At 34.7% G+C, this 16,316-nt stretch overlaps 1 non-coding gene across 1 annotated transcript; it reads left to right on the top strand.

Moving 5' to 3' along the window:
• The first annotated feature begins 15,776 nt into the window (after positions 1–15,776).
• On the top strand, positions 15,777–15,883 carry LOC124237693 (U6 spliceosomal RNA). The gene has a single exon (XR_006888081.1). It is a non-coding gene; the product is annotated as a U6 spliceosomal RNA (small nuclear RNA).
• Positions 15,884–16,316: the final 433 nt, after the last annotated feature.

The following is a 16,316-nucleotide window of genomic DNA, read 5'->3' as shown; positions in this document are numbered from 1 at the left end:
TAATTTTGGAACAGGACATGACCAGCAGTAGCCATGGGAGGCTGCTGTACAAATATTCAATAAACCTAAAGAAAATAGCTTGGGAAAAGAATTAAAATTATGTTGTTTTAGAAATTTAGTTGTTCTGGTATGATTGTTACACCAACTTAGAAATCTGGTCTTAACAATTTCTTGTTTATAATTCCAGCACTTGTGCTTTAACTATTCTACCTACTCTGTACTTAACACATTTTCTTTATAAAGCAATACTTTAAAGATGAAATGCACTTTTGAATTTGTCAGGAAGAAAAGGACTTTCATCTAAATTTAGGTCAGCGTAGAGGAAAGCAGTGGGGTCTCTTATGTGTTTTAACATCCACAAATGGTGGTACCTAGAGATAAGAGTCCTGATAGAACAAACTCCCATATCTTTAATTATGCCCCACCCTCTCAAGTGTCTGAACTCTCCTAAATCAAAATTTTATTTTAATTGATAAATAAAGTTACTGTTCCAGATAATTTCTCCCACATTCGAGGACAATCTTTATGCTTATCTTATACTCTCTGAACTTCTAAAAAGGTACAGAGCTGGGGCCAGCTCAGTGGCCTAGTGGTTAAGTTCATGTGCTCCACAGCAGTGGCCCGGGGTTCGCCAGTTCAGATCCTGGGTGTGGACCTACACACTGCTTATCAAGCCATGCTGTGGCAGCATCCCACATATAGAATAGAGCAAGATGGTCACAAATGTTAGCTCAGGGATCTTCTTCCTCAGCAAAAAGAGGAGGATTGGTAGTGGGTGTTAGCTCAGGGCTAATCTTCCTCAAAAAAAAAAGTACAGATCTTTTCTGGACTTCTTAGGACCACTATATTAGGGTTTTAATAGGTTTACGTCACAGTAAACACAGCTTTGAAATGAGACCAAAAAGAGAGTGTTTATTTTTTGGATACCTATCTCCTGCTAGACCAAATATGAGATATGGTACTAAGCTAGTAAGCAAAAAAGACCCTAGAAATCACAATTCTGATAGCTAAAGAGTTTACAATTCTAATAGATGAAACTTACTTCTTTGTTTTATGGAGAATGTTCCAAAGAAATAAAATCAAGGATAAGTGCTAGAGGTATCAGGCAAGGGAGAGAGCCCTTCAGTGGGGCTGGTCAAAGAAAACTTCATGAAGGATCACATTCCAGCTGGGATGGAAAGGATTTCAGAGTTCAAACAGAAGGCTAAAATATAATCTACCCAATTTAAAAAGTCCCACAGTGTTCACTAAATTATACTGAGGACCCCAAAGGACGGATGCAGTTTGATTCTCTATTATCCAGATTTGAGACAAGAGGTAGCTTGAGTTCAAGGATCATCATGTTCTGAAAACATTGTGATAAGAACCAAAGGCAATATATTGTCCCAAGGAATAAGAATAAGAGATATTTTGTGCTTCTTATTTCATACTATCTGTGCCCTATATAAGAAAGTTGTGGTATGTTGAATTAGGAAACATGTTGAAGTCTATCAATGAGCACAGTTTTTTGGGGTTTAGTATCAACATAGTATTACTGCCACTTGTGAAAACAATTAAGGTCAAATAATTAAGGTGAAATAGCTGATTGGGTTCTGCCACAAACTTAAGAATAAGAAGGAAAATAAATCCACTCTTACATAGAAACAAAAATATTTTTTTGTTGAATACTACCTTCACACTGTTTATATGAAACTTAGAAAAATAATTGAACATCTGGGCAATATTTTGAACTACTGCCAGGAAAGGTGTTTTCTCATAATATTAAAAAGTAATTCAGAGGTGGGGGTACAAGTCGCAATAATAAGTGTCTATGTACCCTCATGAACACAAACCAATAATGGCCACAGTCAAGAAATATTTGCTCAGCAATAATTTCTTGTAAATAATAGTGATTTAAATTCAACTAAGAGGATGGACATTTAGAAATTAACATAAATAGTTTTAAAATTCCATTTAAAAACCAACTTTACATTTGCTTATGATTTGTGTATCTTATTCTGCCCCAAATTAGAAGAGAAATATTTTGTTATAAAAATAATTCTACATCTTTTATAAGAAATGATAAATTATTCGAATGTAACTTCAGTGGTACAGTATAAATATTTGTGACTTAGCAATAAATTACCTGGTGCTGAATTCATATTCAAACTGACTTTGATTGCTTGTAATTAATTGGAGAAAGTGTTCAGAGCTTCGTTTGCCAATGACTTGACAGAAGGAAAAGTAGAGGCTCATAGTAAGCAGGTTCTGGCATCTGACTTTCTGGGACTCTCTTCTTTAGAACGCATTAATCGTTACTACCAGATTGTTTTTACTAACAGGATTTCAGAGTCTATTGCACATAAGATCTACATTTTAACTATCATTTTGCTTATGTTGTAGATCACATTTATCTCGACACCATCAGTATGACCACTTATAAAAAGGATGATTCAGTTGCTAACAAGCCTAAATGTCATCACATAAGTGTCATGTTTATATGTTTTTTAAAAAAACCCCAAAATAGGGGCTGGCCCCGTGGCCGAGTGGTTAAGTTCGCGCGCTCCGCTGCAGGCGGCCCAGTGTTTCGTTGGTTTGCATCCTGGGTGCAGACATGGCACTGCTCATCAAACCACGCTGAGGCAGCGTCCCACATGCCACAACTAGAAGGACCCACAACGAAGAAGATACAACTATGTACCGGGGGGCTTTGGGGAGAAAAAGGAAAAAATAAAATCTTATTAAAAAAAAAAAACCCCAAAATAATGATTTGTCAGGCTTTTCTTGTTGTTTTTCCTTTATTTCTACTAAATTCATTTTCATTTCATGTTATACCCAATTAATTTACAATAAGAAATATGCTTCAAAATGAATTTGGAAGTGTAATTTTGGCATGTTCATGAGATTGTTTTATTGTAATTCACCTAGTTCCTTTAGTAAAAGGAATTAAGTAGAATTACAATATTGACTTGATATTTGATAGATCACTTATTTCCAGAAATGAAAATGTTTGGCAGAATGAAAAACAACTAATAGAAATAGTATTAAAAGGAGACAAAGGAGACATACACTTTATTTGAAAGAACAATTCATGATACTACTCTACATCTTTGCTAATTTATTCCTCAGCTTTTTGTTTAGCAAATGTGTTAAAGAAATAAATGCCCTTTAATTTTTTTAAACATTGATTTTATAAGCTTAAATCACCTTAGATATAACTTAGGTCTTACTTATGCTCTTAAAAAGTCCAGAAAGTGTAAATATCCTCCAGAATATACCTAACAGAGGTGCTAGGGATTCGGATACCTGGTTAGTTTCCTTTTTATGCCATTTTACCTGTAGTGAATTTAGTCCGAGGTTACCTCCTTACGTTGCTTGGTAAAATTAATCCCATCATTTAACAAATACATCCCTGATGCTACACACTTTGGGAAACAATACACAAAGTTGCCCATCAGCTCTTATATTGGAAATCACTGTTTGTTTGCTCTGCCAATGGGTCACAGAGGGCTGATAATGTGGTTTTCAGTCTATTTATTTTTGTGCAATTTGGGGGTTTATGGAGGAATTGACATCCACATCCATCAACTCTGCAATTCATCTAGCACTAAGAATACACTGTCCATAAATAGTATTGCTTCATTTTTCTTCAAAGAATAACTGAATATGAATTGAAAACTTTAGTTTGACAAAGCAGGTTAACAGGGCTATATAAACACTAAGCCACATTTATTTGAATTAAAAAAAAGCTATTCTTCCTAAAAAGAAAACAATGTTAGTATAGTATTTACTTCTCAATAAAAATAGTCACAACCACTAACTCATTATATACCATACACATCTAATTGTTGAATATACTGTAGTAGAAAACTATAATTTTAATCAAATTAATCAGGAACTCAAACTCACTAGAAAATAATTTGTTATAAGCCCATTCCACATCATACATTATGAAAATTATATTTTATGACTGCTTGCTCTATTTCTTCCTTTTTCATAGAAATCATTGCTGTATTTTACATTTTAAATGAGATTATAGAGATTAAGTGGTTTTAAAGTGTTAATTTGAAAATCTATATTATCTTCTTGTAACTGATATTGATGGAGCTAAATATATTCTAAAAACTGTGAAAATGTATCCAGTAAATCACTGCATAAAATGCACTGCAATGCTTCGATGAAAATTATCCTAGATTTTAGGGGAAAACAAATTCAAAGTTTTTAATCTTCCTATGCATTGATGCTCCATCAATAGCGTAGCACTTATTATGTTCATCAGTGAATTTCAGCTTTAAAATTTTTACACAGTTGCTGTAGTTAACATTTATTACAGTTTTTGAAATTACAAGTCATTTAAAACAACGATATTGTTTTATTTTTGTGAACCTGTCTCTAAAGATGATATTGATTCATGTAATATGGAAAAAATAATGTTGAAATATAGTTTTGGATCATAGATGGACTGATAATAAGTGAGGAGGAACAAAGATGACCATACCTTCTTTGTCACCGCTCTCATGGAAAAGGGGTTTATATCTCTCCCTGATGAGAGGGTTTCTCTCTCCTCTCATACAGACGGTGGGTGGGTCTTTGACTGTTTTAACCAATAGAATAAAAGGAAAGCAGTACTTTCCTTGACTGCCACTTATGGATCTGGCCCTTATTAGATCTTGCCTACCTGCTTCTTTTTTCTTGAAATGTTTGCTTGAAAGAGATGTTATCTTTCAAAACCATGTCACCAATCTGTGAGAAGTACAAGCCACTTGTGTAAGTGATTCAGTTGACAGCCTCAGTTAGGCCCAGCTCGCTAGCATGAACCATTAGTTCTAAGAGTGAGTCCTCTTGGAAGTGACTTCTCTGGCTCCAGGAGAGATACCCTGAATGACACCATGTCTACCCAAGGCCTATCTAAATGATGAAAGTGTAAAAAAATAAAGTGTAGTTGTTGTTTCAAGCCACGACGTTTGATTTTCACTTCAATGGACTCTTTAGTACTTTTGAAATTTTTTACTTATTCCTGAAATTTGTTAATTATGATTGACACAGAACTAAAAAATACCTGTAAGAAACTGGTGTAAATCTTACTTGTGGGGTCTTCTCTTTCTTTCCGCTACATCCAGCACTCTATCCTTTTTTCCCCCCAAAATGTGTATTCAGTGATGCAAATACTATGTGTTTTCTTTCTTCTTCTTTTTCTTTTTTTTAAGATTGGCACCTGAGCTAAGAACTGTTGCCAATCTTTTTTTGTTTTCTGCTTTTTCTTCCCAAATCCCCCCAGTACATCGTTGTATATATTTTTAGTTGTGGGTCCTTCAAGTTGTGGCATGTGGGACGCCGCCTCAATATGGCCTGATGAACAGTGCCATGTCCGGGCCCAGGATCTGAACCAGTGAAACCCTGGGCCATGGAATTGGAGCACGCAAACTTAACCACTCAGCCAAGGGCTGGCCTCTATCTTTGTTTTCTTTTCTCATGTATTTTCGCTTCCTTTTTTCTTGTCTCGATAATTTTCTTTTAATTTTTTTCTAACTTCTGGGGAGAAATAATAAGCCATTTTGGTGTTTAATTTTAAAGTTTATAATATATAAAAATAGGATTATGCAACCATGGACTAAATGTTAACAGAAGTGAAATTTAGTACTGTCAAAATTTCCACAGCAGTAAATGAGCAGTTGTTATGATCAGTGGTTCATTACATAGTAATCTCTAATTAGGTTTTTCTAATATTTACTTTTGTCTTTAATGGAGAACGAATATTAATTATTACTTTGCAATTCATATCATAGTGAAAATAGTTGTAGATTTAAATTGAAAATCCAGCCATATTCTGATGATACTTGAAAGAGAGTAGATGAAAAAAATGCCTTATAAAGATCTAATTTAAATGGCACACTAATAAATATCTTTAAAATTCTTTCAAATCTTTCCTTGTCAATGTATCAGTTGAAAAATAAGTTTCTATTTAATGTGTCATCAGATCAGTTAGTGTGCTGGGTGTTTTAATTTGTTCCCCCTTTGTAAGTCAAAGAAGTAGAGCATATATTGACCAAGTTACAGCGTATGCTTGAATGTTATCTGAGAAAAAATTATTGTAAAATATTGGTTTTTGTTAGAATGACATTATATCACTATCTTCTAGAAATTTGTTATATCTATATATTTAGATATATCTTTCATATTTTACATATATATATTCTTAAATATACCTAAGTATGTTTGGATATTTATATCTACATAAATATCACCCATATTTCAAGTCACCTAAATTATAAGAATTTCAAAGTAATTAGAATATTTACTAAGTAAATAGATGAAAAATCTTAGCAAAAGTACCTTTGTAAGTGTACCACCTACATAAGAAGGCAAAGTAGGTCTGAGGAGAGCTATGGAATGAAAAATCAGATCTTCAGGGCCAGGTAAAGAAGCGGAATGTGCTCTTATTCTAAGCCTGGACTAAGAAACAGAAGGAGGAGATGGTATTTGGGTTGAGTTTAATTGAGGCAAACATTTCTTCCTAAGAGAAGCATAACGGTAAGGAACTCATAAGATGGAAAAACAGAGCAGGGTTTTCATGTGAACAAAAGGGATTCTGATGTTCTAATGACATGCAGAGAAACTAACATAAGAAATTAGAGACTCAAACTCATAAGGTGGTGACTCTTAGTTATCAAATCTAATACATGACTAGTAATAAGTATTTGATTACATTTTCTAAACCTCTGCTTAAAAGTGAATTCGATCCAGAAGCTAAGATAGGACTGCACTTGCAAGTAGGAATCACGTTACTTCAGTTTTCGGTTAATGAAATTTGCAGAATCAGAGATTCAAGTAATAATAATCAGATAGATGTGGTACATAATCCATCAATTAGGTGTGATATTCTTTGGTTTAATACCAAACATGTATAATCAATTTATCAAAGTCTGATGTGTGTGCTATATACATGAATTGAGTGGATTATCTCCTAATTATTAGTTCCAAACTTCTTCTATCAAAAATCTCTTCTCTGCATTTCACGTCATCTTGAACAGCAAATTCTAAGATTTCAAGCCACTGTCTAGCATTAAAACAAAAGACCTTATTAAAACTTCAATCTCATTTTCAATTAAAGACTTTCCTTCTTTTGTTATTATCAGTGGTGTTGTCCTAAAGCAATTTTGACAGGAGATAGAATGTGGTCTTCTCCCATTCCTCCATTGGGCTTTCTCATCCCCAGGGTGCTGTGAGCCAAAGGAGAGACAAGGAAGGAGACAAGCACTGTTTAGTGAACAGACATCCTCCTTGTGGCAGTCTCTGGTTATGTAGGTAAGATTGACTGGCCTGTGTCAGGTGTCTGACATGTGTCAGGTGTCCAATGACGGGATGACTTTGAGTATTACAAATGCAAATTTTTCAGAGGACTGTGGAGGGGACCCCCGTGCCACACAGTTTTAGTGAGGGATACCTGCTTAGATTCAATGTCTTTTTGAGAAGAGACAGAGTTGGGGGAATGACTTAGGATCTAGGTATCCCTGAGTAAGAGGTTAAATTTCATCCTAAGTTCAAGAAAAGTCATTGAAAGGCTTTGGGCAGAGCTACAGAATAGCATGATTTATGTTTGGAACAGTAGAGTAGATTTTAACAGGTGAAGATAAAATAAGAAGGATTTTGGAGGAGAAAGATGATAAAAATTGGAACTAGGATAGTAAAATAGAGAAAGAGGGAAGTGAGTTAGGAACACGCTTTCTAATGTATCAGAACATGAGAAGAACACACATGTTTCTCTATGACTTTGCATGTAAGATTAAGGGAAAGAGATGAATCAAACCTCAATATTTTTAACTTGAACCTCTGGTTGCAGGGTGCTGCCATTTACATAGATAGGCATGAGCAGCCAAAGAAAAGGTTTATGGAGCAAAAAATAATAATTTCATTGTGGAAAATTACATTTGAAGTGTCCATGAAATATTCAAGTGGAGAAACAGGACCTGAACAATTGCTTAACTGAAACAGACACTGCCAAGTGCCATAAATGCAAATAATGAGATGAAGCTAGAATCCTAAATGAATTACAAATGGCCAATAGTAGGCTCGCAAAGGAGTGTGATACCACCGGGGACTGCAGATGGAGAGTGCTCATACACTCTTACAGACTTTTCCTCCAAGAACCTCACGAGCCGCTTAGAGGGATGATTCGGGAACAATACCAAGAAGCTGGGCTGACTGGGAAAGGACAACAGCAACCACTGTAGAAACTCCACCCAGACACATCTACCTATTTCCAATATGGAACAAAAGCCTCACTCTACAGGGGAATATGTTAGTCAAGGTTCTCCGGAGAAGCAGAAGCAACAGGATGTACATATGTGTGCATAGAAAGAGGTTTATTATAAGGAATTGGCTCATGCAATTGTGGAGGCTGAGAAGTCCCAAGGTCTGTAGTTGGCAAGCTAGAGACCCAGGAAAGCTGATGGTGTAGCTACAGACGGAGTCAAAGACCTGAGAACCTGAGAGCTGATGGTGGAAGTTCCAGTCCAAAAACTGGCAGGCTCCAGACCAAGAAGACCCAATGTTTTAGTTCGAGTCCAAAGGCAGGAAAAAGACTGATGTTCCAGTTTAACCAGTCAGGAAGGAGGAGTTTCCTCTTGTGGAAGAGTCAGCCTTTCTTCTATTCACGCCTTCCATCGATTGGATAAGAGCCATTCACAATAGCGAGGTCAATCTGCTTTACTCATTCTACAATTCAAGAGTTAATCTCATCCTAAAACAACCTCATAGACACATCCAGAATAACGTTTGATCAAATATCTGGACACCCCATGGCCCAGTCAAGTTGCCACATAAAATTAACCATCATAGGGAAGGATAACAAAAATCTAGCTTCTAGCTTGAAGGCACCAGCAGGAACCTTTTCATTTGGGAGGGAGAAACAAGGGAAAACAATGACAACAGGAGAGCTCTATCGCTGGTGGAGGACTAGAAATACATGCTAGGACAGTCATTACATTTGATGGAAGTGTGAAATACCTGTGAAGGCCACACCTATGAAGGCCACAGTTCATAGTGCCTGCCCAATCCTGAGGCATAACAGTAACTCAGAAAACGCAAATGCACACACATACACACACACCACCACCATAATACTAATAACAAGTGAGTAAAAATAAGGAAATACAGCTGTGACAACTGCAGGAGACAGATTCTTTTTGGGGAGTTGTGCAAAAAGAAGATCTAAGCCAAAAGAAGAGGCAAAAATAAAATATTACTCTATCTTCTCTTCCCCTCTCCTATTTGGCCTAGGTTGTCCAGCATTTCATAAGGCAATACTTGAACCATACAACTCCAGCACTTTCTGTCAAGCTAACATCTTCCTTTTATTCACTAGTTTTTCATATGTAATATACTGAAGGTAATTTTTTAAATATGGAAATGATTAAAGAAAATAAATCATTTTGGAACAGGTATTAAATAGCAATCTGTTCATCTATTCTGTTTTTGTTAAATACATTCAGTTAAAGAATGTTGCATTCCACTTTGCTTTCTAGTACACTAAAAGTATATTTGTCTGCCAGATACTCTAAGATTTAAATTTACTTTGTTATGGATGTTACTGGTGCATTTATTACCTAATCTTCTTTTAAAAATGGCACAATATAGTACATATATAGATGAACATATAGACGATTGTTAGTATAAAAGAACATTTTAACATCATTTTACACAATATATTTATAGCTAAAATTATTCAGTAACAATTATGTGCTCAATTTTTAACAATATTTACTTGCAATTTATTAAAGATAAGCAATTTCCAACCTAATAATATTGTATACGGTTATTTAACATTTGTTATGTTTTTCAGTAGGAGGACTCAAATACACCATGTATGCATTTTTTCCTTGACTTTTCACATTCTTTATTGGTGAAAGCCGTAATCAATCTGAAGTTATGGCAGAGATGTGACCTATATCAAGGAATCTATAGAGCTATTTAAGTCTTTGGTAACTGTACTTCCAAGTTGGATTAATTATGGAGGTACTCCCTGAGGTACAAGAAGAGGATGAAGCAAATGCTACAGTTCATATCCCACCTTTGATATTATGACATGAGTCTATCGTAAGCGCAAAAGACACTGGGTAATTATAATTAACAAACACAACTGCCTAGTCTTAGTGGAGGCAAACTGTGAATCACAAATCATTGTACAAATGCGGCTTTTGTAATTCAAACTCTCAGACACAAGATAAGTTTTCTTAACGCAACATTGGGTTTTTTTGTTTTTTGGTTCTTTTGAGGAAGATTAGCCCTGAGCTAACATCTGCCACAAATCTGCCTCTTTTTGCTGAGGAAGATTGGCCCTGAGCTAACATCCGTGCCCACCTTCCTCTACTTTATATGTGGGATGCCTGCCACAGCATGGCTTGACAAGCATTTTGTAGGTCTGTATCCGGGATCCGAACCGGCAAACTCCGGGCTGCTGAAGCAGAACGTGCGAGCCTAACCGCTGCATCACAGGACTGGCCCCTGATATTGGGTTTTTATAAATCAAATAATACTGAAATTTTCCCAGTTAAAGCCAAATTTAAAAATATAACATAAGTAAAAGACATTTGATTAGTAGACAAATCTTTATGAGTATTTAGAACTTTGGTTAGACCTAGTTTAACTTACATATTAAAACACGTAATAATTTTTTTATGACATACTATTAGATTTTTGGTAAAGATTCAGACCAACACTGTCCAGCAGAAGTTTCTGCTGTAATGGTGGATACTAAACACTTAAAATGTGGCTACAACTATTAAAATACGGAACTTTAATTTTATTTATTCTTAATTAATTTATATTTAAATGTAAGTAGCCACATGTAACTGGTAGATAGTGTGCTTGGACAGTGCCAATCCACAGTATGAATTGCATTGCTGGAATGCTGTTGGGTCTGAAAGTAGGATATATTGTGTTATTTCCTTTATATAACTTAGATCGTCAATCTTGATAAACCCCTTAGATATCATAATATAACATCTACTGAAGATTGATTAAATATAAACTAACAATAGATATTCCATCTAATTATGGGGAGACAATAAAATGAATAAGCAGAAGTGTATTCTATTGCTCTATTCATCTTCTGTCTACGTCTACACAGAGTAAAGACATAAAGAAGGGAAAATCAATGCTGTGTTTATAATCCTTCAGAAATATGATACGCTTAGACATGTAAATAATTTAATAATATTATGTTATCCTATATTGCCCTCAAGTGTCTGGTCTATTAAAATGTGCATCCTGATTTAGACACTCCTTAACCTGGGAATAAAATGTTGAGTTTAACTATTTTCGGTTAATTTTTAGTTTTCACAGAGACATAAGAGTGTATGTTATAAAAATATGCTGTCAATTCTCTAAAAAGAACTTTTAGAAATGATGCTAGAATGTTCTTTTTTTAAACCTTCCATAAATAGGCTTTAGTTAGATTAAGTTGACAGCCAAAAATAGAGAACAATTACCAACTTTGTCAATTAGACAGCAACCTTCTTTTTTAATGAAATGTGGTTTGGGCAAATATCCATTATAATGAATATTATTTATTTTGTTTCCTTGTTACTATCTGAGCTGGAACTGCGTTCATGAAACAGTTTTTAAATTCCCCCAATTTTCTATGTATATATTTAATTTTTTACTGCTAGTCATATTCACTTTCAGTATTGCCCTCTTATATGTGAATAATATGGACTCTGAAACATCTAACATTTTTCTCTTTAATTTTTTATGCCATATATTATAAAAAGAGATAGTGTAAATAATATATTCCTTTTTCGATCTCATGAAGGAATTTGGAGATTAATTTTTCTCTATATTAAATAGAGGGAGAGCAGCTTTCTGAACACTTAACCCAAATTGCCACGCATCACCATATATTCCCTGAAGAGTTTACATGAAGGACAATCAATAGGCCTTTAATGTAGTAGTTGGCTGTCTTCTCTGCCTTAGAGAAGCAGAGAAAAGTGCTGGAGAAACACAACTTGACAATGATTATGCCTCAGGCTAGTTTCAGCTAAGAAGTAGAAGAGACAAAATTTTTAACTTGCTTTGTGCAGAGTACATGAACTCAATACGTAAAAAGTATATTCAGCCTTATCTATACAAATCAGCAATCAAACAAGAAGAAAATAAATCATGGTTGTCAAACACTTGGCGTCCCAAAACCATTTAAAGGAAATAATAAGTAAGACCAAAAAGAGAAAGTCCTTTAGTTTCACTACAGGATCCTAGACTCTTTACAATCTTTTATTTATAATCACTTTTTTTGTTATTTTTGGCAAGTCCAATGTTTCTAAGCTCTTATCCACATTCTTATAATTCTGTTCAGATTGAAAACAAATAAAAGATGAAAATCTGGGGCCAGCCTTGTGGCATGGTGGTTAAGCTTGTGTGCTGCGCTTCTGCAGCTCAGGGTTCCCTGGTTGGGATCCTGGACACAGACCTACACTCTGCTCGCCAAGCCATGCTGCGGCAGCATCCCACATAGAAGAATTAGAATGACCTACAACTAGGATATACAGCTATGTACTGGGGCTTTGGGGAGGAAAAAAAAAAAAACAGGAAGATTGGCAGCAGATGTTAGCTCAGGGACAATCTTCCTCACCAAAAAGCATACCTAAAAAAAAAAAAAAGATGAAAATCCAACTTTAAGGATGGGGATAAAAATATAGCTGAAATAATAAGAAGCAGATAATAAACTTTACGTGTCACATGGTAGGACTCACTAGTAAGCAATTGGTAGTAAAAGCTGAATGAAGTTTTGAAACTAAGTGATCTTACTAAAGCATGATGTCTGTTTTTAAGGTGCAAAGGAAGAAAAGGAATTAGATATAGAAGAAAGGTTGCCAAATTCTAATTACTTTTTAAAACTACGAAATTAATACACAAATATAAACTGATTAAAATCAATTTATAAAAAGACATATAAAGAAGATGTTCTCCCTAAGTCTCTTGCATTTCTGCATGTCTCCCGAGTAAGGGACATTGAAAGCTTTAGTTGCAGGCAATCTCTTCAAAGCTGTTTGTATAAAAAACAGCCTTGGAAGATAACAATAGTGTCTTGCATCGGGACAAAGGGAAGATTAGCTTCCTGACAAGGATAATGAAGACAGTGTCCTCCTAGAGAGCAAAGGTTGGATAGGAGTACTGCTGGCCTCTCTATAAGAGCTTCCTCAGCCAAGGCACACACATCCATGTGTGCAGCATCTACCTGGACCACTCAGCATAACCCTGAATAGCTCTGGGAGTGAAGGGAAACCAAGGCAGTCGTGAAACACGTGCTACCTCTGGTTTGTGAGTAATAACATCCTTGGTCCTGACTCAGGGATCTTGTGTCCTCTCCCAGCATCTATAAAACTATGGCAAGTTAGCAGTTAGCTTTCAAGTGGGGTAAAATCTCAGGTGCCTTACAGTTCTTGACTATGGTAGGCAGACTCACAAGATGATCTCCAAGATTCTCACCTCCTGGTAAACATGTTCTCTATAACACCCTCTCCTTGAACATGGGGAAACCTGTGACTATGAGGGGATATCATATACATGATTAAGCTTGAAAGAAGACTCTGAGCTTCAGATAAGACAACAGTCAAGACAACCTCTTGATTGCAAAATTGTGAGCTTCAAAGCATGCCCAGACTATGAACCTATGGAAACTGAAATAATGCATGTATGCTGTTCCAAGCCACTAATTTTTTGATAATTTGTTACACAACAATGGAAAACAAATATACTGACACTTTTTGCTTATTTATTTACATCATATCCTTCTCCCATTAAAGAACATGTACGGTTTTCTGGTTGTTAAAGAATTTTTCATGTGCCTCTCAAATAATTGGTTTCCTGAAATGTTTTATTTCCCATTGTAGTTATCTCAATCCCACTGCTTAAATCTTTGGACTATCTCAAAAATAAATGACTATCTTTTGATAAATATTTATGTCAATAGTTTATTTGGAAAAAATATTTAACCTATGAAAAAGTAAGTTGGTGCTTAGATTTTTGGGTGCCTATACTATGCCAAATTCATTTATTTCACCTGAAACCTCTTCTGCTTTTCTCCTTTTCCTAAGTATGCCTCTTGGAACATATTTACTTCAGGTCTCTTAACAGAAACTTCTCTAGATTCCACATCATATGCAGAATTCTGGAGCTCCGGGATGCCTCTCTTAGCCTCACTTCAATTTTAAATTTCTCCTCGACTCCTAAGGGCAAGCCTCCTCTCTCACTAGTCATGTCTAGTCTTCGTGCAGGTACCAAGAGCTGCCTATGAGTCAGTCCACTTTCCAGCATGATATCAAAACCACAGTTGAAGTATCTCCCTTATATATAGTCATATAGATTATACTTTTGTTAAAATTTTCTGTATTGTAGGTAATTTTTAGCATTTGATTTCTCATTCCCAGGTTCAATAGAGTTTCCCTTGCTTCTTTGAACACTCAGTTATTTAATGTCTCTCAAAGGAATATCATTTTAAAGTCTTAATATAACCATAGTACATGAAACACTGTGTTATGCATTCCAAGAGAAAATACGTTAAGAACTACTAAGGTAGTTAAGAAAAAATGCAATAGTTCAAACTGTTTTTTTTTTAATATACATAAAATCTGTTTTAAAGTATTTATAATTTAAAACATTTGTTTTGGTTATAACTGAAGTAAAATTTAGGCTTGAGTGAAAGATTTAAAAGCATAATTTCAAACTTTCATGAAAATAACAAAACTTAATTGCAATCTTCTGCATGACTAATAGGCCGGAATTTCATTCCTAATTTCATGATGCAGTATGTTAACTATGGTCTTTTGCTTAAATAAATTTAATTTCCTACAAGATCAAGTTACTACTACATGTATGCAATATCTGAATACCTCACATTACTATTCTTAATTTCATATCTGCTGAATTTGATTAATGGTTTACTTTGACTTTATTGTCAAAAGACACAAGTTGACAAACTTTATTTAAGTAAATATTATTGTTGAAACAGAACAAAGTAGTGATGAGTTTCTATCTTATTACTGTTTTGGTGTAGATATTACCAAGGTGAAAATATAATTTTACCACTTCCATATTTTTGCCCATAGTCTTAGGAAATTTTTTAAGTTATAACAATATGCAATAGATTCTAAATTAAAAGTAAAGAAAGCATATGAAAGTAAGGTTTACAAAGACTTTTCAATCAAGACTATAAAATACAATTCTGAGGAAAATTTTGACACAAGTTATAGGACTCAAAAGGTGAAAGTTAATTCAATCTATTTCCATCCAACTTTAGAAACCTCCAGGCAGGGTGGATCTATGCATCCTAGTTGTAGGTACTACGCCACTCTGGAAAAAGCTACTGCTAATTAAGGCTAGCAGAATATCTGAGCAATAGTCAATTTCTCCACCACTCTCTATATATTTTAGCACATTTTGGAACAGAGTGGAAACTAATAAAAATTAATGCAACTAGTGCTGGAATTACTACTAATCACACACCTATCATATGATTATGTGAGTATACACACACACCTACTAGGCATACTTACATACACTATGTCTATATATAATATATGCATACATATATTCATGTTTGTTGAATAAAATTATTCATTAGTTTATCCTTATTGCTACAGATTGCTACAGCAATGAGCAAAAAGACAAGAATTCTTGCACTGATTTAATGTATATTCAATTCTATAAACAAACAACAGGTAAGTTTTCCCAGAACCAGAGGAATATAATTATGTTTAGCCCAAATTAACAGCTGTGAATCTTGGAATTGAAAATCCTTTGTGCTTCGTTTGGCAGCACGTATACTAAAATTGGAATGATACAGAGAAGATGAGCATGGCCTGTGTGCAAGGGTGACCAACATATTCATGAAGCATTCCATATTAAAAGGAAAGAAAGAGAGGAAGAAAATGGTAACTATGTGAGGTGATGGACATGCTAATCAGCTTGATTGTGGCAATTATTTCACAATGTATACACATATGAAAACAAAAAGTTGTACACCTTAAACATATATACAATTTTTTTATGTTAATCATACCTCAATAAAGATGAAAAAAAGAAAATTCTATTTTTGCTGCTACCACTACCTGCTATGACAAAGATGTCACATCAAAATTTATATTGCTTCATTTATTATGCTCTTTCACATATGTTATAATGCTTAATATTCACAAAAATTTGATCAGGTATGTATTATTATCACCATTTTATTGACAAGAAAGTAAAGGCTGAGAACTTAATTAACTAGCCCAATGTCTGATAGCTAGAAGAATGTTACAGGAATAGTAATAGATATAAAGAAAGAGCAATTTCTGTAT

Source organism: Equus quagga, chromosome 3 (assembly GCF_021613505.1).
Source record: "Equus quagga isolate Etosha38 chromosome 3, UCLA_HA_Equagga_1.0, whole genome shotgun sequence".
Lineage (NCBI taxonomy): Eukaryota > Metazoa > Chordata > Mammalia > Perissodactyla > Equidae > Equus > Equus quagga.
This window is presented reverse-complemented; position numbering and strand designations above follow the sequence as displayed.